The sequence below is a fragment of the Panthera tigris genome, chromosome C2 (genome assembly GCF_018350195.1).
Source record: "Panthera tigris isolate Pti1 chromosome C2, P.tigris_Pti1_mat1.1, whole genome shotgun sequence".
Classification (NCBI taxonomy): domain Eukaryota; kingdom Metazoa; phylum Chordata; class Mammalia; order Carnivora; family Felidae; genus Panthera; species Panthera tigris.
In genome coordinates, this window is record NC_056668.1 from 60,182,793 (window position 1) to 60,210,459 (window position 27,667).

At 39.8% G+C, this 27,667-nt stretch overlaps 1 protein-coding gene across 5 annotated transcripts in view; it reads right to left on the minus strand.

The window, feature by feature from the left end:
• Positions 1–27,667, minus strand: part of ZBTB20 (zinc finger and BTB domain containing 20) — a 761,798-nt gene that overhangs the window by 95,135 nt on the left and 638,996 nt on the right. The window contains exon 1 of one of the 5 annotated variants that reach the window (XM_042998570.1): positions 21,685–22,035. The exons of the other annotated variants lie outside the window; for them this stretch is intronic. The gene's annotated coding sequence lies outside the window, so the exon portion shown is untranslated. Of the gene's footprint in view, positions 1–21,684; positions 22,036–27,667 lie in introns of those variants that run through there. 5 annotated transcript variants of the gene reach the window in all.

Consider the following 27,667-nt stretch of genomic DNA (forward strand, 5'->3'; position numbering starts at 1 on the left):
AAAAACCTACGATGTGCAAATACTGTCAGCCAAGAGTAAGGAAGAATGAAACCTATAAATACTAAATTGGAAAAAAAAAATCCTTAAGCTTTACATATACAGCTGAGTGCTGTTCTCTGTAGGCTAGCTTCTGGATAGGCATTTACAGAGTTCGGAAAAGAGTTTGCTGCCAAATACTGATATGCTATTGTTAATTTGACTCATTAAAATTACTATATTTACTATGAACCTTTTAGTTCTGCCGGTACTTTCTAGGTGTTGAAGGGGACACAAACTGTGTATAAACACAATCTCTGTATTTATGAAGCTTTCTGTGCAGTGGTAGGAGGAATGAGACACATATAAACATACTCTAGTATAGAACAGTATGTAATCAGTGCCACATGAGACATATAAATAAGTGCTTTAACAGCTGGGCAGAAGTAAGACCTTCTGGTTATGGAACAACCCTTCCACAGACTTACTAAAATGGTTCAATGCACAAAAAGGAAGGGACCTGGACCAAGCTTCAAGTCAACTAGCCATCAGTGTGCATAGTGGTTTAGCTAGGCTGTTGGGAGGGAGGGGGGTGAGGGGAGGGGATATGTACTCTGTATCCACAACACCTCTCACACTGACTTGTCTTGTAACTAATGTTTACCAAAAGCACCCATGGATGAAAGAGGAGTCAATATAGGTGACAGGCTAGGTCAGGGGGCCTGCATCAGTCCTAGATATTAAGATGATGATTAATACTCTGTAAGAAGTTGGCATTATAATGACATGATTTTTTTCCTCATACTAGTGTGAAAACTTCAATACTTTATCCACTCCAGAGTGATGGAAGGTGTGATTCAGGGTTTCATCCTTCTGAGTAAGCAAACACTTTGCCCATGAATTCCCTGCTAGCCCCTCAAAAGGATGAGTCAGAATGCATGCACTTTAGAAATAGTAATGGCAGTGGATCTGGGGTACCACAGGTATGTCGTGGTCCATATAAGAAGGCAGGCAGGCCCCCATGCAGAAGGAAACAGAATTTGGATGTTGTGGTTTCTAGGTCTAGGTTCTACCTATAGAATCACCTTTTTCAATTTTTATTCTTTTTGGAAACTCTAGCCCTTTGCATCATAAATAGTGGCCTTCTATGTCTGATGTGTGTGTGTCTGTGTGTGTGTCTTTTTAAGGGGGAGGATGGCATTACTGATGTGCTTTTATAAAGGATTCAAGGTTGTCTGGATCCTCAAAGAATGCAATTGGAAAAAAAAATACTGTTTCTTTGATTCAATGGTGCTTACATTTGGGCAGAGTTTTCTTTTTCCATCCTCAGATACAGTATTTGAGACAATCTGCCCACAATGGAAAGCTTTTAGAGCTTCAAAAGTGTAGGCGAACCAAATCAGAATTAATCTCTGTGAAAATGGAGACTCAGGCACATGGAAAAAGTTTAGACAAGAATCCAGGCAAGAGGCAATCCCATAGAAAGATATATGACATCTTCCCTAATTCCAGGTGAGCTGGAGTAGGACAGGTGAGGAAGGACCATGGGGAGTTCCAGCCACTCATATAATCCACCCTCTCACCTGTGCCTAGAGAACTGGGGTCTCTGTTACTAGGGGGTCTAGCTGATTTAGTTCCTATGTGTCCTGTGGTCTGACATGCATTGACCCAGAGGAGACTAACTAAGGGAAGTCTAGGCTAATTGGGGCCACGATAGCGTGGCCAACAGCTATTCACTCAAAATGAACTAACCAGATCAGTCTGCAGGGTAAAACCATAGCAGTGTTTGCTTTTATTATCATATTAAAAGCTGTGCATTTTATTGGGGGGAAAAACTCTTAAAAAAAAAAAAAGCCTTGCAAACCACAGAAGCAAAAAGGGTGGAAGATAATGATGATCACCTTTGAATACTTGGTATATACCCAGAAGTTTTTGTTTTTAATATATGTGGATTTCTCAACATATGCTATCTATTTGATGCTCATACCAAAAGAGCATAGGACTCATAGGAAGGAGTTCTATTTTGCCTGTTTTCTCTGTGAGGAGCCTAGGGTTCAGAGAGGTTAGGTGACTCTCCTGCAGTCACCCAGTTCACAGGGGCTAAGCTGGGATTCCAATCGGAGGGACAGGACACAAACCCTGTGCTCTTTGTCATGCCTTGTGCTTTTCATGGCACAGAATCAGTGTTGGGGGAACTCTGCCCAGCATCTCTGGTTAGCAGAGTGAATCGCTTTTATCATTTGCCAACATGTCATAGAAAAACCCAAAACCACAAAAAACTTAAAACTTCTGCCTCTAGGAGATTTCCTATTGACCACCTGAAGTTTGGTGTGGTTACATATTATTTGAATATCTGTCCATCTTATAGAAAGTCTAACAAGAGTAAAGAATTTTTCATTTATGCTAGCTCCTACATTAGTGAAAAGTCTCCTCTTCCTATATAACGCTGTGCCCTGGGAACTCTCTTGCTGCCAGAAACTCATCTGGAAATGCTGAAAAGTCAGAATTTGGGGCCTTTATACGGACTAATATTACCAGCTGTGAGTCGGCTTGAACATCAGTAATATGATATTTCCCGCTACAATTTGATTTGGTTAAAACGTGTTTGAAGTTCACCCTTTTATTAACTAGAATTACCACCTCCTGTAACTGGAGGGCCCCTGAGAGCAGGCTGCTAGTGCAATCCAACCTCCTACCCGCCATCAGCGCATTTCCTGGCAACAAATACTATTAAATTGATAACTACAGAAACAGGTCAAAATGTCTTTTCAATAGTTGCTAATGTTCTCCTAATGCTCCATGGCCTCCCTTTGATTCTCCTGCTAACATTTGCTATCACATCACACCAGCAACAACTAGTGAAGAGAAATGACTAGAACATGGTGAAGCTTGTGGAGGATGGAGGCGCTCTTAGGAGTTTGCCAGATTGCTGGATAGAAGAGCTACGTTTTCCTCAGGGCTGGGGGGCCCTAGCTCAGCTCTGCATGTGGGTTGGGTGACCCGGGAGAAAAAGCCGGGTCCTATCTAAGCCTTAATACCCATGTCTGCAAAAGAGGAAACTCAAGGTGACTGATTATTCAAATTTGCAAAACACTCTGAGTTCACAGGAGGTAGGAGCCTTGATTTATCACAAAGCAGTCAGTTTTAAACTTATTTACTCTACTTTCATAACCATACCCATTAGGGCCTTGACTATCCAAGATAGAAACTTATTTTCATATCAAAAAAAATGTGACTGTGGCATATTTTTGTAACAGAAGACCCTCTGCAATCATCTGGGGTTTGATTATTCACTGTGTAAACCTACATTCCCCCCCCCCCCCGCCCCCGCCTCTCCCAGGAAGAAAGTTTGCTTTTCTGAGTTCACATCACATTATGTGACCAAAGATAAAGATGGGGGTGGGTGGGTATAGTTGCATCGGGATGTCGCTGATTCCAGGCAGACTAGTTTGGCTCCTAAGAGACAGCCACCTATACAGTAAGCCTCCTTGTTCACGAGGTGCATTTCAATTGCCAACACCTCTTCTGAAATGCAAACATCCTGTGTGTGTGGAGGTTAAGCCATTTGTGCCTCATGCTCTAAGCACTTTAACCCCAAGAGGGCTACCCCCATTTAAAGTAGTTTTGGGGAAAAAAAAATTAAAAAAAAATAAAGTAGTTTTGAATTAGAGCTAGGGGAAGGCAGAGAGAGGGAGAAGAAGGAAGTCAGATTAACACAAGGACCTTGGGCCCTGGAGGCAGAGGAAAGGAGGAAGGGAGTGGCTATGACTGAAAAGGACTCAATTTCCTTTGCCATTTTTGCCCTGGGCCTCGTCTGGAGAAGCCAAGGTTTATGAATAAGGCTTTTGGCTCTTCTGTTGTGCCACGGTTGTGCTGGTGCTAGACAGGAGATCGGCACTGATTTAAAAACTTGCCAACTTCAGCCTACCTGGTTCAGGCAAGAATAGGCTACTCTAATCTGCAATTTAAACTTGCAAAGCCAACACACAGTCTAGGACCATTCCACCAGATTCCTCCCTCTTTCTTTCCTTTCCTAGAGAGGAAGAGTAAATGTGTAGAAAAGAGGGTAGGGGGGAAGGAGCAGGGAGAGGTGCAGGAAGGTAACCCTTCTTGACTGAGCCTCTCTCTGGGTCCTCCCAACAATCCTGGAGGCATTTATAATGATAGGAAGTATTTTTATAGGTTCAGAGAAGCTAACTAGCCTAAGGTGACCAGGCACGTTTTTTTTTTACATGTAACTCTCCCTGCTCCTAGTTTCTCCTGTATATTTCCTCCTCTTCCTGCTTAGAAAATGGTTTATGGGCCGGTCATTTAGAATAGATCTTTTAAGAATGTTGAGGGTGTTCTGAGTCGTCAAAAGCATATCTGGCTAGGAGTCTGGAGGTTTGGATTCTTCTGGTTAAATCCTGGTTCTAACACACTGTCACTGTGGACAGGCCCATGCATCTCCATGGGGTCTAATCCAGACTTTATGATTTTGTCATTCATACTCTTCTAGGTGGTGGCAGGGGTTAGCGTGTATGTACAAAATTTAGCAAGAATCATTCTTATTAGATGCCATATGGAGACTAAAGAGAGGAAATTCCTCCTCCTCATGCCAGTTTTGAGTAAGAAGGATGAAGTGATGGGCTGAAGGCAGGAGGGGACGTGGGGAGGACAGAGGACACAGCTATGGCAGCCGCAATGGTGGAAGTCTAAGAGAGACAGAAGCCCGGGGTCAGAGCTGGGAGATCAGCTTGTTTTTAAAATACCCTGGTGTGTCTGATAGCATAATGCTTGGGAAGTCCTAGTCTAAGGTTACTTGAATGTTAGATGTTCTTTTTTTCAATCTCAATTTAATGGTTGAAGTCTATGTTAATCATCCAATAAAGGGCAAAGACTTTAGTACCACAACTATTTCTCCCAAGTATCAACCTCTAGCAAAGGAAAAAAAAAAAAAAAAAAAACCAAAAAAAAAAAAAAAAAAAACCAAACTTGGCTGTGACAACTACTACTGAGTTTCTGATTACAAGACAAGACCATCTTGATTATAATCATCTCAAGTTGTCTGGAGGATGGAAGGAGTGATGGGTTCTTCAGAACCACATTATATGGACAAAAATCTTCTAAGTTTAATACAGGAATTAGCTTCTGAAGAATTGAAAGAGGATTATTTTCAGTAAGAAGAAAAGACATGTGCCTGATACCTTCAGTTGGCATGCCAGGAGAACATAAATTCCAGGTAGGACCGACTATATAATTTGTAGGGTTTAAGGTAAAATGAAAATGTGGAGCCCCGTATTTAAAAATCATAAGAATTTCAAGATGGCAAGAGCAGAGCATGAATCCAAGCACACAGCCCTACTAATAAGCATGGGGCCCTAGAAGGTAGCCCTGATTCTAGTTATTGTTTTCACTAAGCCATTCTCCTCCCATAGTTGCCAAGACCAAAATTAAGAAAGATGCACTACTGTTCTCAAAACTCTCCGTGAACCCTGTCTTTCTAGGGTAAGGACGCAACTGAAGTCTGTAGCAAGGATCAGAAATATCTGAGGTCTGCCAACATGTTTGATAGATCGCAACTGCACTGGCTTCTGCTACGTTTGTCACAGACACTAATCCCCACTTCTGTCACAACCCAGAGATGCCCAGGATATTAATGTCTGGGAATTTAAACATATTTTCTAAAAACACAAATTTCCCTGAAAACACACACACACACACACACACACACCAAAACAAGCAGAAGTTACTAAAAAGAAACTGACTTTCCTGGATGTTAAGTCCTGTCCCTGATTTCTTTCTGGCCTTACCTTGAGCAGTTCTTGGACATGTGCACACAGGCTCAAAGCACAGGTGAATTACCACAATGACTCTTTTCAGTTTGGGAAAAAATAGAGGAAACAGGAGAACCTGGTCATAGCCCAGTAGAAACTCCTTGTTTCACTAACAGTATGCTTGTTCCCTCTCTCTCTCCTTATTATGCTAAGTTGGAACTATGACTTCACTTTTCACGCAAGCCAGTTTCTCTTTCTTGGATGCTTGGAATGGACCAAAAAAAAAGTTAGTAGTTGGTACCAGTCATGTCAAAAACATCACATTTATTTATCTTCACCTGCCTTCCTCATATCATTGCTATTCCACTGAGGTCTATATATAGAAAGTAGAGATTAAATAGCCAAAATGAACATCAAAAGAATTGTAGCAGTAGATAAAAGTGGCCTCCTTCCCAATGATCTTAGGGGCTTTATATATACTGAGTCTGATTCTCATTGGGACAGACGGGGAGCCTGGGCAGCTGCCTAGGATATTTGTATAGGTTGAAGCTATTCTCTCTTTATCCTTGTCCCATTTTCTAAAAAAGTAAGTGTCTAATACAGAGCACCAGTTCATTCTACAGCCAGAATTATACTTTGATACTACACCTTGATTTAGGATTTTCTTTACAGTGTCTATTGGCAAAGCTAATCATTTACTTTGCTTAGTAAGCTTCCACTGCCTTTAGTTAAGGCCACATGGGTCCATAAGTAGATAGAAATGTGTTTGAATCTCTATAATCATGCTTAGATTTCCAAAAGCTGTCCATCTCATAGAGGTGATAGAGGCTTACTTATCATTTCCGAATGTTTTAACACCTGGCAATTAATAACGAAGCTCTTAAAAAAAAGTGACTGACCTTCATTACAGTTGCATATATGAAATCCTGATTTGTTTATTTTTAAATCATTCTCCCCTGCTGTAAATAGATAGCTATAAATATATACATTTATATACACGTGTACAATCAGCCTTAGCAATACTGCTGTGAGGGAGATAGGATAGATGGTTTTCTATTCATTTGACAAATGCACTGTTATATGGAAGGGTTAAGTGATCTGTCCTGTAAGGAAGGTTGGAACTGGGTAAAAACAACCCTGCCACATCTGTTCTCAAGTTATACCACTCTGGAATGGGGCAGCCATTGTTTTGGGGCTACCTGATCTAAAGATTAGGCAAGGCAATTTTCTGAAAAAAAGAGTTTAACTCTTTCTTCTGTCTCTCATACTTTCTCTCTCTCTCTCTTCCCTCTGGGGTTATTATAAACTATTGATAAATGTGCCTGCTCTGTGCTTATACTTGCTCTTTGTGGGCTCTGATGGGTTTTAGCTTTTAAGAGAGCATCAGAAAAAAAAATCACCTCCAAAATGCTCAAAGGATAAAGAGAGCTGGAACAGTTAGTTTGAATTAATGTGCCTAATAAAAGTTGATATGGATACAAGTGAGGTCTTGGACTCTCCTTACACAAGAGCTAGTCCATAGGCTATAGAGTGATAGATCACTCAGCAGAGGCTTTTTGGAGGCAGGACTTGCTTATCCATACCCCTGTTGTCCTCCTGGGGTCTCAGCTGAGAGCCAGAGTTTCTGTTGCCTCTTTCTGCTTTCACTTGCTCCTACTGTACCTTAGGGGTGCACCCTCTAAATTCCTGACCTTAGTCTTTCTCTGTGTTTGGTACATATTTGCATGTCACATACAGTGCTCTATTTGATTAAAAAAAAAGGAGGGGGGCGGACTGTTATTTGTCCAGAGAAAGACTATTCGGGTATTATTTTCATTCCTTAGGAGCTATTTTGTTGATTATTTGTGGGAATAAAAAAAAAAAATCTTACGTTTCTTGCCTCTGCTCCTACTTCCTAATGTTATCTGGTAAATGCTTAGGAAATACAATTTTAATACATCCTAAACAAAACTTAATTGTGCAAGAAAACCAAGAGAGAAGAACATATAATGAATTTGGAAGCTAAATGTGATATGTTACTTAATTCTGAAATATCTGCCATTCTTACTCGTTTGTATCAGAATGTAACACTGTTGACAGATTAGCTATCCACGTGAAGGTTCTTTTTTTTTTTTTTTTTTTTGAATGAAGGGACAGAATTATAAGTTTCCTTTCTGGTGATAAGAACTACAGCCCCTGCAGCACAACAGCACCTGAGTAGCATCTGCTACATGAAGCCGGCTTCTGTGATTCCTCGTGAAGGAGGCTGTACTATCAACATGTTCAAGAAAGCTGCTTCTATTTAGGACCCAGACTCCACGCAGGGTGCCCACATTTCCCTCGGAACCTCTGCTGGCTGTCGTCCCACGAGGTGCCCAGTCTGCAGCTGCCACTCAGACGTGTGTGTGGGCCAGGAAGGGACACGGAGCTCTGTCGTACCAGTGCAATTATTGTAAGGAGCTAGCTTTGCTGCAACGGCTTTGCTCTTTTATATTCCAGGCAACACGCCGTTGAATATAATTCATAATGAACATATTCAACATTTTTCCATCAGTTCAATACATTATTCATAAATATTAGAGATGGAAAAGACCTAGTAGATTACTGAGTCTAAACCGCCTTCCCGCACCTCCATTCCCCCCAACTGTTGATGCTAGCTCGAAACAACAACAACAAATCACCCAGGAAAAGCAACAGATTCACAATTTTTAAGTAAAAAGGAAAGCTCCCAAGAAGCCTGTGTGGAGGGTGGGGAAGTCCGAGGCCTTCCCTTCCCACTGCTGTGGCTCTCTGAGGACAAGGACTACTGGTGACTCTTGTAAAGAAAGCCCAAGAGGCGATACCATGTCCTGGGGCAAGTGCTTACTATCTGTTTCCACAACCCGGTGTGGACTCAGGCACTCTTCTCTCCAGTTAGAAGTTGAGATACTGACTTTAATGATAAAAAGAAAATGTATAAATAAATAGAAAGTTAAAACTACTAGAGAATGCTCCCTGGGATTATCTGTACTATCAAGATAGGAAAACTTTGCAGATGCTACTGTCTCTCTAGAGGAATAAATGCTTGCATTTTAATATTCTCAGCAGCTGGTTCCTGTTGAATACCATCAGGATGATTCAGCCACCCACCAGGAACACCAGTAACAGCAAGTGCACACGCAGAAATCTGCAAAACTTTCTTCTCTTGATGCCAACACCATTACTCTGGCAAAGTCAGAACCCTTTACTGAATTACCAGTTCTACTAAATGTGACCCTTTCCCCCCCGAATACCAGCACACTCTCGAATAAATGGAACTTGTGGCTGAGTAAGAAGCAACATCCTTCCTGACTTGGGCATACCCTGCTAGCAGTCTCTCTTTGGCCATGGTCATATGACCTGCTCCTTTTGACATTTCTCACATATTCGCTGTAACCTTGAAAGACCAGCAAGATCCGTACACACCCCGAGTCCAACTTGCACGTCATCGCACTCTAGTGGAAGCTGTGCACTTAATGCTGTATCTCTACACTGACCTGCCTCAGGTTATATCCTCACTTCCATTTTTCAGAAGTTTTCCCTTTCCACAGAATGTGGCTGCAAGCCAGGACAAACAGAAATGTGTAGATGAACGGCACTGACCACCGACATCATTAATACAGAATTACCATGCCATACTCGAGTTAGAGAAAAGTCTATACTTGCCCCCTTCTTCAAACAGACAAGATTAGGCATAAAGGGGAAAAAATGCCAAAGATGATAGCTGGCTATCAAAATTGTCTCACTGCCTCATTTTCAGGTCCCCAAAGTAAAATCTAAGGACATTCAACACAGATTCAGGTGCTCTCAACAGCCATGAAAATATATGGCTGGAGAGGGAATCTATAAATGTAATGAATACACAATTGGCTTATAACAGATGCAACTAAAATTAAATTCAATATCTTGACCTGCTCTCCAAAGTGAAAGTTTCTAGTTCAGGCTACAGACAGAGGTATAACAAGCTCATTAATCACATGAACCAGAACTATAAGCTGACATTTCTGGGGATGCTGCAAAGAGCAATCCTAAGTGGTTGGGGGGGTCTGTGAGGAACCTGGAAGGGAACGCGGCACTGATAGTGCACAGGGAGCAACAGATACCCTTATGGCATATGTAGGTCAGCACTGGCCACAACCAGCCACCATTCCAAGCTTCCAGGAAACAAAGTGAGGCCCTCTATAAGGAAGTAATAGACCCTATGGACTTGCATAAGAAGACTCAATATATTTTTATTCAGTTCCTATTATGTAAAAGTCATTGTGTTTGTATTTGTTGCCTGAGGAGATAATGAACTCAATGAGGTCCATCTATGACCTCAAGAAGAATGTTGCTGGGAAAGAGCTACAGACAAGGGAATATTAATAACGGTAGTAGTAACGACAACGATATCAAGTGATAGCCACATGCTAGTCCTCGTGCCATGAACTTTCTATACTCCATTTCATAAAATTCTTACAATATCTCAGCAAGGTAGTTATTTTCCTATTTACAGATGTGGAAAGTGAGGCTCAGTGAAATTAAGTGCATTGCCCAAAATTACATAGACTTGTTCCTTACATTACAAATAAATACACAAATGCCTAATGTGTAAGACAGAACACGACAAGAGCCGTTAAAAGACAGAGTATATTGTCACGGTGCCTGGGTAGCTCAGTCAGTTAAGTGTCTGACTCTTGATTTCCACTCAGGTCATGATCTCACAGTTCATGAGTTTGAGCCCCACATTGGGCGCCCCATGGAGCCTGCTTGGGATTCTCTCTCTCCTTCTCTCTGTCCCTCCTCTGCTCATGTTCTCTCTCTCAAAACAAATAAATAAAACTTAAAAAAAAATTTTTTTTTAACGTTTATTTATTTTTGAGACAGCGAGAGACAGAGCATGAGCAGGGGAGGGTCAGAGAAAGACGGACACACAGAATCTGAAACAGGCTCCAGGGTCTGAGCTGTCAGCACAGAGCCCGACGCGGGGCTCGAACTCACGGACCGTGAGATCATGACCTGAGCCGAAGTCGGACGCTTAACCGACTGAGCCACCCAGGCGCCCCCCAAATAAATAAAATTTAAAAAAGAAATAAATAAAAAGAGTCTTGTAGAAATAAAGAACACCAGGGGAAAAGGAACAGGGATGTGAAAATGTGGTGTGTGCTTAGGAAGCAAGGAGTAGCCCAGTCTGTAATGTGTTTAAACTTGTTGGCTCAGCACCCTCTGATTAGAACTCATACTTTGATAAGATAATAAGATACATCCATCTGTACAAAAAGATTTCTAGGAAGAAGGACTTCTTTTCAAAAGATCTTCTGGCTACAGTTTCTCAAATTTTTTTTTCTTTTCCTTCCTTCCTTCCTTCCTTCCTTCCTTCCTTCCTTCCTTCCTTCCTCTTTCTTTTCTTTCTTTCTTTCTTTCTTTCTTTCTTTCTTTCTTTCTTTCTTTCTCTCTGTGGGGGCAGATGGAAGAAGAGATATGACATACACTTTGGAGGAGATATGAATGTCAGGGGAGCAGTGTTAACTGCAGAGGATGTCCAGGAAGTGCAAGATCTGGATGCATTTTCTCTTATTCCCCAGAATGCCTTATCCTTAGCACATGTTTGCCCCTGCCTCATTAAGGTAAGGTTATTGGTTAAGGCAATAGGAACCCAAAGGGCTTGGTTCCTTTGCTCTCTTACTCAATTACTTCTGGAATATCATTTAGTTTTTATCTTTATAAAAAATATTTTAGGGGTCAGAATGTGGTATAGGAGCAATAGCTAGAAAACCTGAGTTCTAATACAATTTGCCTTCCTCATCTCGAGAAAATTTTGTCACTTCTCTGTTTAAATTTTCTTATCAGTAAACTAAAGGGTTTAAGCCCAGATAGCATTTCTTAATCTGTCAACCCCCCTGTCCCTTTTGATGAAAATAAAACCTTATCCTTTTCTGAATTTTTTTCACTCTTCTCTATTTAGATCCCTGGTTCACAGAATCCATTGTACATCACCACTAGTCAAGATGAAATTCGTGGAGCTTTATTTTCTATATTTTCTCTATTTTTTAAGCTTTCCTATTAAAATTTTTCCAAATATAAGTCATTGTAATACATAAAAAATACATATTTTCTCAAATTCTATGTGGTCTTGTGACCATATATTCAGTATTTTTTTTCTGGAGAGTTTTCACTCACCCATATTGAGATATGTAAGGCTCCTTCAAGCTCTAAGATGTAATGATTATGATTCTATGATGCTGACATTTGCTTTGTTGACACTTAACGCAGAGCTTTTCAACTTCAAACAATAGCATAACAAGTTGCTATAACAATTACACTTATAGAAATCTTTAAGCAGATGTATACAACATCTCTTTACCAGTATCACACTGGACAGCCAAAGCTTAGGAGGTTGTTAAAATTCTTCACTTGATTATATCTTATAGAAAAAGGGATTGCCTTCCTATCTACTTTTAAAATTGATTGACGCTATTTTTTTCCGGCATGTTAATTTTCCAGCATGCCACAGCTTTAAACATTCTCCAATAACTTTAATCACTAGCCCCCACCCTGTCACAGCCCCTGTGTCTCACCCTTCTGACCTTCCCCACTGAGTTCACTCTTACTGATGTAATCATACATGCTTCTTTGTAGTGACATTCGTCACAGTGCTCATTTAGAATTATCATCATTCCTACTGCACCCTAGGTCAACGGAACTAAACGTGCTTACGCAATTTGTTGCCATTTTAATTTTGTCAGTTAGGACTTCTTCATCCAGAAGGACAATTTATTTTATCTGATCAATATATAACTAGCCAGTCAAATGACTCTGAAAAATTGGCAGAAAATCATTCGTTGGGGCAAAATTTTATATCAAAGAGAGGGTTTTGTAAATCTGAAAAGTGGCATTTCACTGACCTTGAATCCACAGGTCCAAAATTTATTAGTGTGAACTTAGTTTTTCAGTCTATTAAAGCAATGAGCCTAAAATATAGGTGATTTATACTTACGTGTGTGTTGAATTTAATAAACTAGTCTAGAATCAGGCATTTTTAAAGAAATCTTCAGCCTGTTCCACATTGACTAATTCACTGATTTTGAGATATAGTGGAAAATATTCTTTTTCTGTAGCTTAAACTTTTTTTTTTTTTTTAATAAATAGAGCTCAGAGACTGCAAAGTGGCAATGTGGGTCACTGCGACATTCTATATATTTCTCAACTTTGCTCTTTCTACGGTCAGGGTATGCACAAATAAATAAATCCACAGTAGTTTAAAGATAGAAATTTGGCTTAACTATGAAAACATAGCTTAATAGACCTGAAAGCTTGGCATCTCATCATGGCTGTATTTTATAAGGCTGACAATGCCACCTTATAAAAGATACATTCGGTTATTTTCATGTTCGATCAAAAGTGAGGGTTTCAGGAATGGGAATGGATTACAGATTGTTCTCTCCTGGTTATTTTTGGCTTTAAGTATATTGATCATTTTATCATTTTCTTGTTTTAAACTGCTTTAAACACAGCACAAATGTTATTCTCATCATGCCAGAAATGGGTTTGGAATTGATTTTGAGTTTCCATCAATTTTACTCTTTGCTCTCTGTGAGAAGTTTTTCACTTGCTTAAATTCAAAAGGATAGTTTTGTTCAAAAGATGTCAGAGTACAACATTTAGAGATCCTTAGCTGGACAAGAAAACTCACATTTTCTGCTTTAAAAAAGAATAAAAGTCATGAATTTATTACCATGGACTTTATTGAAATTAGTGAGGAATCATTCATACGAATGCAATTTCAAGGGCGTCCTCCCTCTTTCTCTTCATGTAAGTGTTCGACAAAAGCATGTATCTTCTGAGAAGCCGGCCTGATTGGTCCAGGTTGGCACTGTTTCAGTGTTTGGCCTACGGCGGCTGCTTAGGAATAATTTTGTCTCATCCTCTCTATTTTCCTGGACCGTATCGGACTCAGACACGTGGTATGCAAAGGAAATCCAAGTCCCTTAAAAATGCTATTTCTTTGGGTTCTAAAGCCAAGCCGAGTTCTACTTTGGCCAAATGATCTTATCAAGATTTAACAAGAGATATGCAATAATATCTCCAATCTGTGAGCAGACATTCACTAAAGAAGATAATTTACTACATACAGAATACATATATTTTCCCTCCTGATACTGGGGAGGGACATGATCGAACTTACTCTATTGGCGCTGAGAAAAACATAACACTGAGACAAATTTTATGGCAATTATTCATTTCAGTTAATTTAGAAAGAAATAAACAAGTAGTTCTTTTCATATTAAAACAGATATCGGAGATCTATTTTCAGTTATTGCTGAAAATATTTTGGCTTCCATAAAAGCACCTTACTAACACAGCTGCTTTGCCCTCCTCTGCGCTGTCACAATTCAGAATTTGTAACATTTCAGCCAGGTTCTCTAGACTAATTGGATGAAACAATTGCATTACAGTGTTAAGATTCCTTTGCAGAATCAAATAAGAGGAGATCTGCACAGTTCAGATAGCCTGGAAGATTTGTAACAAATACAGCCCAAATCCTACATGTTCCATACATTTTTCTGCATCTAAAGTAATGATCACTTGTATAATAAGTGCTAGGGTTTAACTTCACACTTAGGACTATCAACACAGGGAGATATTTAGATATGTAAACTTCATTTCCCTACCCCATCCTTACTTTTCCCCTGTACCGTGTTTTGGGTTTCAGAGCAAAAGCTTTATCTCTTTTGAAAAGTGCCAGGAAATCTCTTCTCCAGTTCTCTAGGCCCTTGATTTTACATGTGTAGTAATGACATACCTTGAAACAGCCCCACAAAGCAGAGTGGGACATTAATTTAAATACAGACTTAGGGGGAAGAGCTCCATCTACTGAATCAGTTAGATCATAGTTTGTACCCTACAGTTATCCCATTCACTACTTTCAACCTCTCAGAGGCTCTGGAGAGAATAAAGAAAGTTATAGCCATCAAACAGCTTTGAGTCTGAGGCCATTTTGACTATTTCCCAGATACTCTGAGCCCCTTTCCTTCACCCTTCCCAACCTCCAAAGCTTTCCATGTTTCAGTATAAAAGAAAAATGGGATGCTTTGCTATATAAACCATCCTTGGAAAGGCAGGAAGCCTTTGGTTACTAAAGGAAAAGCTTAGATAGCTAAGGGGAAAGCTACAGAAAGAAAACCACTCCACCTGGCCAGTTGAGCAGCCCAGGTAAAAAGCAAAGAGAAGTCTACTTACTCCTCCCTTGCATCATTGCTGGGGAAGTCTGCAGCCACCCAGGATCAGTTCTTCTGGGCTCTCCCCAGCTGCACAGTGTTGTTGTGGCATTGGGAATTTGCTGTGGCTTCGTAAGATTATGGGGATATGCTTCAGCAAGCCAAAAGAGTCACAAACAAAATTCAGGAGAGAAAAAAAAAAGTACAAAAACAGCTGATCTTACTGGAGAAGCTCTTGGCATTTTCCTACATATGCCACAATTTTCTTTGGTATTTCCTGGTTCTGTGATCAGAAAAATTATCTTATCATGTTGATTACTGTTGTTTTCTCAGGGTTGCTGGGGGTGAGGGGTAGCACAGTGAGGGCAAACAGACAGACTGGGCAGTAGCAAGGTAAAAATGACTTCTCCCACTTGTTTGAAAGTTTTCCAGGCGATCACAAGGTTAGAAAGTTTCTTCTTCATTATACTGAAGATATATAGAAATCATATATAGGAAAAAATGGCCATAGTCTTTCTAGACTGGGAAAGTAAAAAACTTCTTAACACAGTCACAGATATGGAACAAAGCAAACCGTATCTGAATAAACTGGAATGTTAATATAGCTGCATAAAATTCAAGTGTGTGTAAGACTTATTAAAAATGCTCTATAAATGAAGATACCTTATTAGAATACAAATAGACATTAATAAGTAAATACATATATTAGATAATCAGATGGAGACAGTAGTTAACTGGATTTCTAAATTATAGATAAAATAGAATACAATAAATTAATAAAAGTTTGCATTAATGCTAATCCTCTTTTATGTAAAAATAAAATTAATATAAATGTAAAGTGGAGTTGCGTATCTGGGTCTGTGTGTCTACGTATATCTGCACAAAGTATTTCTGACTGACATTGAAAGGTGATATGTTGCATGGAAATTGAAACTTTGAATTATTTTAAATTGTTCATTTAAAATATCAACATAACCTGGCAGTTTTTCTCTTTCTTTTTTTTTTTTTATTTTACACATTTATTTTTCAGGTTCTGTTTTAAAGCATGAAAGGAAAGACAAATTAGAAAAACATTGCATATCAGTATGTATTTTGTAAAAGAATCCACCTGGATTTGCTAAAATATTTAGTTCTCAAAAAAAACAAAAACAAAAACAAAAACAAACCCAACAACGGCTCATTGGATTTTTTTCAAGTCTTTCCAAGACAAGTTCAGTTCTGAGTCAAGAAAACTATGAGAAATTTCACCTCAAAATGAAATTTGTTTGGATAGTTATAAAGGCCCGAAAAACAACATTATCTCCATCATAACTATAACAAACAGCTAATGAATAAATATATTTCTGACAAGAATCGATCAGAATTGCAAAGCCTGGGAGGGTCATCGCAGACTTGAGAAAGGTAACCAAGTGAGGAAACATCAAACGGAGTTAATGGAGATAAAACCTTCTGAAAAATGGAAAGTGTTAACAATCACTGACAGGAAAAAATATACTTCCACAACAGTGACAACAACAAAACAAAACAACCCAAAACAACTGGAAACACATATCTCTAGGAGCAAAATATATGACTACTTATTAAACAAGAGGAGAACCTACTTCTTTGTCATTTCCTTTGGAAGCCTGGCTAGAAAGAAAGAAAGAAAGAAAGAAAGAAAGAAAGAAAGAAAGAAAGAAAGAAAGAAAAAAGGTTGCACAAAAGATACATGTGTTCCTTTTCTGGTATTATTACAGGCCCACCTAGATTTAGCTTTCGATTCCAGATGAGATCAGGCATGTTCAGACTAGCACATCTTTGCTCTGTAAGAACAGAGCTGCTATCATTTCACTGGCAAATTCTCGTATCTACAAATTTATGCACAATAGATGCCCTTAAAAATCTGCAAATTTTCTACTTCAGTCAAATACCTTACTGAGTTAAATTTTTTCTTAATTTAGGCTGCTAGTATGAAGCCGAAAAGTTAAGGCAAGCGACTCCTATAAGAAAGGAAAGTTGAATAGTACTTACCCTAAGTATAATGTGCAAGCCTGAATGGGGGAATCTACTTTTGCTCTATGATTTTTAGAAGGGAGTCCAGGTCTAAACTCAGCTCTCGCCCTTTTCCCTTCTGGAAAACTGAGTAGACTCCCTGAAGGTAGCTCTGAGAAAGATCATACAATTCAACAGCCTTACCTGTGGCCATTCAGAAGACTGCACTTTGGTGTGTGTTTAAAACTATGAATAAAGTCAGACACAGCGCATGCTCAGCAGGCAATTTAAAAATATTTATAACGTTGTTGTTTCAAAAACAAATTTCCTCAAACAAAGCAAAACTCACATTTCTTATCCATGCCAAGTTTAACGTTCTGAGACAAAGCTGTTTTGGAGTTTTCCGCTGGGGGAAAGAAAGGCTTCTAAAATTTTTTGTTGAACGAAAAATAGTTCTCCCTTCCCTTTTGGGTACTCTTAAAGGGGTGGAATAAATTTCCCTCCAAGTTTCAACAGAACTCACCTCTGGCTAAGATAAGCATTAGAAATTTAAGGTCTGTGAAAAACCATTTTAGAGAAAGTAACAAGGAACTAACAACAGTGGGCTTAAAGAATGTAATGGTCATCTGAACATTCAGGGCTGTCTAGTTTATTACTGTACTTTAAAAAACCCTGATACAGACAGGATATATTATGCTTATGCGTAGATAAAGTACATCATGATGAGAATAATGCATAGGCAACCAGCCATTTGCACATACCTAGAGAAGTTATGTTTTTCTTCTGCTAACTAAAATCTGAACTCTCCAAAATTGAAAAACAGATACATCAAAAATTTAGGAGAAACCCCATAATAATGTTAGTTTAATTCCTCTGTTTGATACAGGAAGCATGGAGGGAAGGCAATCACATTATCAATTGGCTAAATTGCAAGTTACACAAAATAAAAATTTGATTAAATATGATTCTCAAAGTACCAAATGCAGCAGAAATGCCTGTGTTACTCCTGCCTAGGAATTTCTCTCTTTCTCTTCCCTGAGTATCCCCAAGTTATGCCATTTTACCATCTATCACCAAACCCTTCACGGCCCCCCAGATCTCAGAGATCTTCTTGAAATCTCCCACTTAATTCTGAAGTCTCTGAATGACTTTCAGCCCTTGCTCTACTTTGCAGGGGTCCTCAGCTGACCTCACAAAAGCTCCACAGACACATCGTTCAGGATCTCTGATGCTTTCAAACTCAGCAGAGGGTGCCAAAAAAAAAAAAAAAAAAGCCAACGATTAAAAAAAAAAAGTTTATTAAAGTGAAACTAGGAGTGCAGATTTGAAGAAGTTGCTTCTACTTTTATTTCCCTCTCAACTCGGCACAGGTGTTTCCTAACTCACACTACCCTGCATGCTGAGGAAGGGGGGGGGGGTGGTTAACTTAAGGTAAGGGAGTGGGCCAAGGGCCGACCCGCAGCCAGTTAGGATCTCTACCCTCATGTGTTAATGGATGTGTTTAAAAATGGACCCCCCAAAAAGCCTAGAATGAGGTTTCTTTTGGCAAATGATTAAACCAGTATACTGAAATAATTAAAGCTTTGTCCTTAAATAAAGCATCAGATCAACAGAACAAAAACAAAGATAAAAATTGCACACACATATGCATGTGCGCACACACACGCGCGCACACACACACACACACACACACACACAAACCCTCTCTCTCTCTCTCTCCCTCTCTCTCTCACACAGATACACAAAACTAGCGGGTGAGGGGAGAAGGAAATTAAATAAAAGAAAACAAACAGAGTCCTAACAGGCCATTCTCCGAAAAGGAATCTAAATAAAAAGTCATATGATATCTGATAGTGCAGGACACGTCGCCAAGAACTGGAGCGGATTGCCTACAGGAAGAAAGGGCCAGTGTATTCCAGCTCAAAGAGCTTTTCTTTCCTCCTCCTCTATTTTTTTTCCCTTTTCTCCTCGACTGTGAATGTGTTACTCTCAGGTCAGATCCACGAAGAATCTCAGAATGACAGCTATCACCTTTCACTGTACTCTTGGCGGCACAACTAGCTGATAGGAGCTGCCTGAGTTGGGATCAAGAGGGGCTAGTGCAGCTTTCAGTAACAGCCTCTTACCCGTAGCCCTTCTGCCCCTTCATAGACCCCTTTGGTCACATAAAAAATAGACCAAAAACAAAAAAAAACAAAACAAAAAAAAAGCAAGAGCAAAAAAAAAAAAAAAAACAACAAAAAAAACCAAACCCAAAAAACCAAACCAAAACAAAAAACAAAAATGTAAACACAACAGCCCACAGCAACAAAAGAGTTCAGGGGAAAAAAAATCAGAAAGAAGCCAAAAGTGTGTGTGTGTGGGGGGGGGGGGGGGAAGCTCTTGTCTTCAATATAAAACTTTTTAGAGACTGAGTTTCTTTTCTCTTATTTTGATGACTTTCTCTTTAAAGATCCTTTTGTCCTGAAGCACTATTAGAAGCATAAAAATCTTTACAAAGAGAAAAGTCTGGAGGCAATACAAGAATCTTCCCGAAAAAAATACATAAATATAAGGGAGCTACCCTAGAAAATTTTGGATTTGTCAAAAGTTCCCCTAAATCTAATGTCTTTCAGGGAGTTCAAGTGGCCACCTAGTTCTTGTTTTTTGTCTGAGGGTCATTACTGAGGCAACACATACACAAGTAAGGTTTCCCGAAGAGTCCTTGTTATCAAGTTACTTCAAACATAAGGCGCTCACACCTCCCAGCCAGAAGGGTTTACTGACTAGTAGACATCACTGCCCTGATATGTGTTACACTCTTAAGAAGTAGTTATATAAATGCAGTCTAAAAATATGAAAAAATGTATATATCTATATTTTCCCTACAGTTTTTCTCCCCAGGGACAGGAATAGATTGTATTTTCAGTGAATGGAAAAAAAAAAAAAAAGAAGAGAAAAGAAAGAAAAGAGTTTCTGAATCTCGAAACAACTGTTGTAGCTCATTTTCACTTGGTAAAATAGTTATCTCCAGTTAGGTATTGTACATAATACATATTTAAGGATTTTTCTGGTGCTTGTGCATTTTCCTCCTTGTTCTGTTTTATGTCTGTTAGGTACCTTAAAAAGATTGCCAAGTGACAATCGAGATACAAATGCATTAGGAGGAGAACTTTTAGAAAGAAAGCATTTTCTTGAGTTTGTAATTCAAGAATATTAGTATAAAGATATAAATGCATTTAGAAAACGATGGAATTGGTTAGTACATTTTGCACATACAGTTCACATGCTGATTTCTTTTTTTCTTTTCTCAGAGCATTAATTTGAAAATGATAAGCATTCTGGAATGTTTGCTACAAACACAAATTCATGGTAAAAATATACAAGCATAGGCAAAAAATCAAGTGGAGAACACAAAGCTACATGGCAGTCAGCATCGCTGAAAAATCTCTGTCTAGACTCTATTTCACTTGAACTAGTGTATCATGGAGGGGGCAAGCCATCTCTCCGGGGGTTTTTGGCATTTACGTAATTAGATGGAAACAAAAATAAAATACAAATATCTGCTCCCTTTAGTACCTTTTCTTTAATAACTGACAAGTGACACAGGCAGTACCAACACTTGTGAGACTGAGTGAACTAGTGCACCCCATTGGCATTTGGGGAGCCCGAATCCCTTAATTAACTTTTTACCCAAGTGGCAAAAGTAGAGGATGTTCTCACCACTAAACTGATTATTTGGTGCACTCTCCTTCTCCCCTCCGCAGGATTTTGGGGACCCAGAAAGGGTAAAGAGATGATAAGAGAAGATACATCCTGAACAACTTTTATTGTGAGTAGAAAAAAATAGCAGAGTGAGCATAAGAACAGTTGGATTTAGAAAGATTAAAAGAGGAGAAAAGAGCAACATATCCAACTTCATTAGCCTTTTTCCTTTTTGTTTTTTATGTATATATCTTGGGGTGATGGGGAGAAAAGATAACCGGATTTCTTTTGAATGTCTTTGTGTCATTATAGAGTGAATGTTCTGTTCCTGTCTCTTTCTTTTTAGGCGAAAAACTAATAAAAATAGAAAAACATATATCAGACATTAAGCTCACTTCCCCCCCCCCCCTTCCCTTTGTAAAGAACTCTTTGTTCTCTAGTGAAAATGCTGAAAAATCCCCGGGCAGCTACTCCCTGAAACAAGTGCAAAACACTTAGAGGCTTTTGGGCTGGCTGGGAGCCAGGAGCCCTCCCGCTGTCTGCTTAGAAGAGGGAAAAAAGAGGAGAGAGGGAGAGGGAGAGAGGGGAAGACGGATGGGGGGGCAGAGGGAGAGAGAGAGAGAGAGAGTGAGGGAGAGAGAGACGGAGAGAGAGTGGGAGAGAGAGAGAGGTAGAGAGAGAGGGAGACAGAGAGAGAGAGAGAGAGAGAGAGAGAGAGAGAGAGAGAGAAATTGGAGCTTCCTTTAATAGACATAGGAAGCAACGTTTTTTTTCTTTTTCTTTTTTTTCAAAACTGGCGGTCAAGCGTTAAGTAACTCCCGTCCAAATCCACCTGCTAGAAATGAACTTGGGTAACCCCCCAGGGGTGCACAAAGACAGGGAAGACAGTAACATACTCCATACTCTTTCCCACCCCCCCGTTGTACTGCTTCCATTCTTTCTGCTCCCATACACAAATGCCCACAGATCTCACGCCACCCCCCCTTACCCCCCAACAACAAACACAGCGAAATACATGCTCCCTCAGTCTCCTAAAAAAAAAAAAAAAAGGCTTTTCCATCTCGGTTGCGACACAGTGATAAGGGGTAGCGAACATCTCATACCTGGTGTGAATGCTAATCAGTCAGGAGTTCTCCTTTTCCCAAGACAGGGAACTGTTTCCTTCCAAATTTATTAGAACCTCCTCCACTGCCTCTTTGAAAAACCTTCTTTGTCACCCTCTCCCAAGTCCCGATACTTCTTTAAAAAAAAAATGGCTTCGGAGCTCCTTCTATTCTTGATATTGATTCTCTCTCTCTCCCCCCACCCCTCCTCCTCTCTCCTGTCTGTGTCTCTTCTGAGTGGTCTATTGATAAGTCCCTGGAGGCACTGGGTCAGCCTGCCCGTAGGAAACCAGACACAATGCACAAATCTCCGAGTGCCATTCTGCCATCAGCAAGCAGACCACGTTTAGGAGAGAGAGAGAGGAAAAAAAAAACAGTAGAGCAAGAGACAGAGAGAGAGAGAGACCAACCGAAGGAGGGAGAGAGAGACCGAGAGAGGAAGAGAGAGGGGGGAGAGAGGGAGGGGGGGGAGAGAGAGAGAGAGGGAGAGAGAGAGGGAGAGAGAGACACACACGGAAGGAGAGAGAGAGTGTGAGAAAAAGACTGATTGGAGCAGGAGGGAGGGAGAGAGAGAAAGGGAGAGGGAGAGAGAGCGCGAGGGAGAGCGACACTGCCAGTCAGGTTAATCATCCCTACTTTAATTAGCTGTTCGGCTTAGACATAAAACAATTGAATTTGAATGATCTGTCAGCAGGCTCGGCTGAACCAAAGGGGAAAAGCGAATATTACAAAAAGACTGTTGGTGTGTTCTGATAAGCAATACTGCTCGTACTGACAAATCCTCAAAGGGGGAACTATTAAAACTTACAACTAAACAAAAAGTGCAAATACAAATGGCACTAGATAGAGGTCTTTTAAAAAAGGGAGTTTTCTCCCCTAGTTTTATGAACAGTAGATATTTGTGTGCAGGTGCCCATATATTAGGGTCTGCGTGTAATGTGTGAAAGTTTATTAACGATGGTCTAGGAGCGTAGCAGACAGATGCTGCAGAGAACAAGACAGGTACAGTCAGATGCCTAGTCTAGATCTTGGAGGGAGATGGATGCTGGGAGAAGAGGCACCGTGGCAAGAGATCAGCACAGACAAAGTCAGTGGGCAGACAGGCAGACAGATTTTAGGCACGGCACGATCTCGTCTAAAAAGGCAAAAGTTCTGATGCAATAATAGGTGCAAAACAATCCATCCATCCTCTCTCCCGGGAGCACTCTAAGGTACAGTTAAAATGGATTAATCTTTGTGACAAACAGAGCTGGCAAGGCAGACTATGGCAGACACTGAAGGCGATCTGCAGACCCAGAGAATACCAGAGCCGGAAAAAGCCACGGAGATCAATCTCCCCAACGCCCTAATTTAGCAGACGAGGAAACTGAGGCCCGGAGACTCAGACCAATAAATTACAAAGGCAATCGCAAGTTGACATTGGAACCCAGGGCCTCAGCAGCCCACCAGGCTGGTGCTCTGCCTGTCATACCAGCTAACCTCCAGTTTTCGTTACAGACTCTGGCCCAACAGGTATGGCTATCACCCTTGTCTCCAGAATAACAAGATTGCTCCATCCCTGCAGTTACTGCACAAACCTCCAGTTTTTAAAACGTCTAAATAGCGAAGTTGAAACATTTTCTTGTCCATTTTGAATTCTAAGGATAGGGATTTAAGTCTTAATTCAGTGTCAGGAAAAAAAAGTAGAAAAATACAGCATGGTAGAGGGCCTGTCTCGACAAGGTATAGTTGGTGTCACATTCCAAGCTAATGAAGGCCAGTGGATTGATCCACAGAGATCTCTCCCAGAGTTTGCAATTCTCTCTATGTATATCATCTGCTGTATGTCACCATGTAAGAAGATGTTGTTTTCCCCTACAAGTCATTTTTAAAATGCAGGCACACTGTGGGTGAAAGAGATTGAGGCTATTAGCCTACAATGCCATTCTAAATCACTGGTGAGATTTGCTACCTGGAACATTAGCTGTGGGCAACTCTTCCTATATATTTCAATTGAAATGAGCTTCTAAAAGAGAAAGGGAAAACAGTATTACCTGCCCATACATTGGATGGTATCTTTTTTTTTGACACATATGATCCTATTCAGTAAGGATCTCCCTTTTGACAACAGATAATTGAAGGTGCTTTTTTTTTTTTTTTTCTTTAAGGGGGAAGAGGTGCTTATGAAAAGAGCAGTACCATCAGGTGTCACTGGAGAGATGAAGTCTCTTGTCCTAAAACAAGAATCATGGTGTACATAAAAGGGAAAACTCCTTCTCAGTCATGCTTCCGTGACGCTGTTGCTACTTAGGGTGGAAGAAGAAAATTGACAGAAATGTCAGGCACCTGGGAGCCCACTGGAGGACGAGTAAGCCGAGAGAAGTCATAGCCAGAGTCATTTAGTTTATTTGTACATCAACTCTTTAACAATGGCTGCTGTGACATGTCTAAAACACCTGGTCCACAGTCAGTCAATTTAGGGAGAGGTGGGACCACCGATTTTGACACTGGTCCTCCTGCAGGTCTCAAAGCACCTGATAGGCAAGAACCTACAGCAGAGAAGTGATGTGCTTAGTAAATCCATGTGGGGTGAATTGGGTGAAGAAGGGAATGAGCTTTGGAGTCAAAGAGACCTTTATAACACTGTGTAAGTCATGGCCACTCTCAGAGCCTCAGTTTCCCTACCTGTAAAAGGTGATAATATTAATCCCACATGGTTGTTCTAAGCATGACATGAGCTAACATATATACAGTCCATGGATGGTATTACGTGGCAATTATTATTGAGGTAGGCATACAGTGAGGGTATAAATAAATAAAACTGCGTGCTATGGATGTGCTGAGTGTGTTATATTCAAAGCATGTAGGTTCAAGACAGGGATACTCATAGTAAAGCAAGGACCTAATATACAGATTTCTACTGGAAAGCACTGGCAGTAGAGATTACAAAACTTAGAATCCCAAGGTTCTAGAATTTAAGCTCCAAACATCATCTGAGAATTGTCTGATCTCTTTCTACCCAGACTTTGGTATATTTCCCAGCTCATAATAATAATAATAACCTATGTATTACCGAGTACTTGATTTGTGCTCAGCACTCTAAGTACTTGATATTTGTGTCATACCTTAGTGTCACAGCAACTCTATGAATTAAGCACTACAAATCCTCATTTCATAGAAAAAAACCCCGAGGAATAGAGGGGTGAGATAACGTGTTCAAGAGCACACATCTAGTAAGTGTGGAGCTCGAGATGAAATCCAGGCAGGGTGACTTTGAAGCCTGTATCCTCAACCATGATGCTGGGCTGCCACACGGTAGGTATTATTCAGTAAATATGTGTTGAATATTTGTTGAATAAGACACCAGTGTTTTGATTTCATTAAAAATAAGTGAAAATCTGTGCACAATCACTTGTGCTCGGATTATGCAATCTGCACCTATATCTCTTCAGCAGCTCACTTCAGGTGGTGGCCCTTCCTCAGAAGCCAGGGTGAGCCCTGTCCCTGTGTGCTGTTGAAAATGGATGAGGCGAAGATTGCTGGCTATGACCACCCAGGGCATTTAAATATCTGACGACATTTTCAGCACTTTGAGGGTAGTGTTAGCACACGGGTTATTAATTGGCTTAATTCCAGTTCGGATAATTACATCGTGTCTCTTTAATTTTTCCCCGACTATGCCATTCTTCATTTCCTGTCACAAATGTGCTCTTTAAAAAAGCATAGGAACACACAAAAACATATAGTTATATTTAAGGTTTGCATAATAGTATGGGGTGTTCTTTTCTTCTGATTACTGTATAGGAGCCATGTAATAAATGAATGAATGGGCAAAAGAATTAAAGTCATCACAAAAAGATAACTAGCTGAAGCTAATATTTGAAATAAACAGATTTTTAAACCATTTCCTTGGTGACAGGATTCCAATCATATAGTTTTTTTTCCTCATGGGCAGATATTTCAAGAGCTGATTTATCATGATGCTCATGATAAACTGATTTCCTTATACTGTATAGTTTCCAGCACAAAAATTAGCAATGAAAACTGATCTTTTAAAGTAGAAACAACACGGTTCTGAATGGTATAGTATACTGAACTCACGGGTTTTAGAACAGTCATTAATACAATTATTAGACCCTGACTTATTTGGCAGGTTTTTTCTTCACCAAACATATTACTAGAATAATCTTCAAAATTATGGAAGAAAAGGACAAAGGATCCCAACTTAATAAACTTAGGAAAGTTTGACAGTCATAAACACACACGACCCTTCTTCTTTTCCCAAAGAATTCTTGGCCTTTGAAATACAGACTGTGTCTACATGATACCAAAGAAAATCTCCTGAAGGCATGTATTTGAAGCATGTGCACAAATAGTTGAATGTACTCAAGGTAGAGCATGGTTTATTAGTCCTTTTCAGTGTACATTTGTATGAACAAGTCCACCAAATATAGGGAGCGCAGAAAGTAACAGAATAAAGGGTTAATTTATTTACTATGCATGAGAGTTTCTAGACCTTTGCTTCCTCGGCTTTTAGTTCAAAATTCCATGCATACTCTGCACATAATAATAAATGCCATAATTCAATGTATGCCATAATTTGATTTACTTTCAAGCACCTTTTCTGGTTCAGCTCTCAAAGCTTTCTTTCCTATAAACTTCCTCCAAATTATTCTTTGTGGCCCTCCGTAAATCATCATTTAAAATCAGTGTTTGTGGGATGACTCCCATGCTGTGGAGAGATCTGTAGCAAACTAGCCCGATTTCCTTTTGTGAATCAGTGGTCAAGTTCCAGGTCTTATCTGAGAACTGAAAAAACACACTGAAAAAAAAAAAAAAGCAAAAACAATAAAATCTCAGCCCTTTTCCATCTCTTTGACCCTTATCATAATGACAGCAGTCACTCAGTGACTATCCTCTAGTTTGTCATTCATGCCTTGAGACCGAGATCTTTGGGACAAGGTCTTTACAGTCTCCTTGGCATATTTAATCTACTGTACCTGCTCTTGGTAGTAGATGGTATCTCAGATGAGCTGACGCAACAACTATTCTCTCTTAGTTCTTCATATGCAATTACAGTCTATTCTTTCTGTGTTCCTAGTATCCAATATGTACAATACTAGTGATTTGACGTTTAGACTAAAATAGTATTATTGGATAGGATATTTAAGAATTAGGTAGCAAAAAGTACTTATACGGGCGATTTTCCTAGCCTCACCATGATTTTTACAGTAAGAAGTCCTTGGATAGCACAACTAAATTCAAAATTTAAGTGAATTTGGAATTCAAAAGAAAGGTGAACAAGATTTGCTCTGAATATTAGAGGTGGTAAGCAAGCTCTTGCTTTTAGATTTAAAAATCATCTAGATAGATTTAAGGAGGCACAGGATCTTAGATATAGGAAGTGTTTAGGAGATTCTTTGGTTCCGTCAGTTCACAGAGAAGAGCTGAAACATTTTACAGAGACATTTTGTCAGATGAGCTTACGATTACACAACTTGGTAGAAGCAAAACTAGTGCTGGAACCTAGTTCTTCTGTTTCCTGGTCCCATTCCCTCTTCTTCATCATCGAACCTCTTACGTACTGCTGCCAAGAAAGAAGTACCATGTTCTTAGCGTAGTCCGAGAAACATATCACAAAGAGGCTGTGGCAGGCTGAATAAAGACCCCACAAAAGATATCCATACCCTAACTCCTGGAAACTATGAACATTATCTTCTATGTCAAAGGGGTCTTGCCGATGTGGTTAAATTAAGGGCACTTAGATGGGGAGATTATCCTATATAAGGTAGGTAGTCCCTAAATATAATCATGAGGTTCATATAAAAGAGGGGCAGGAGGATCAGAGGTAGTAGAAGGATCAGAGCTAGTAGTAACTGCTAGTAGTAGGAGATGATGATGGAGACAAGAGGTTGGAGTTATTTGTGGTCCTGGGCTGAGTACAGATGGCCTCCAGAAGCTAGAAAAGGCAAGCTTCTTCCTTTTATTTTTTATTTTTAGTTAT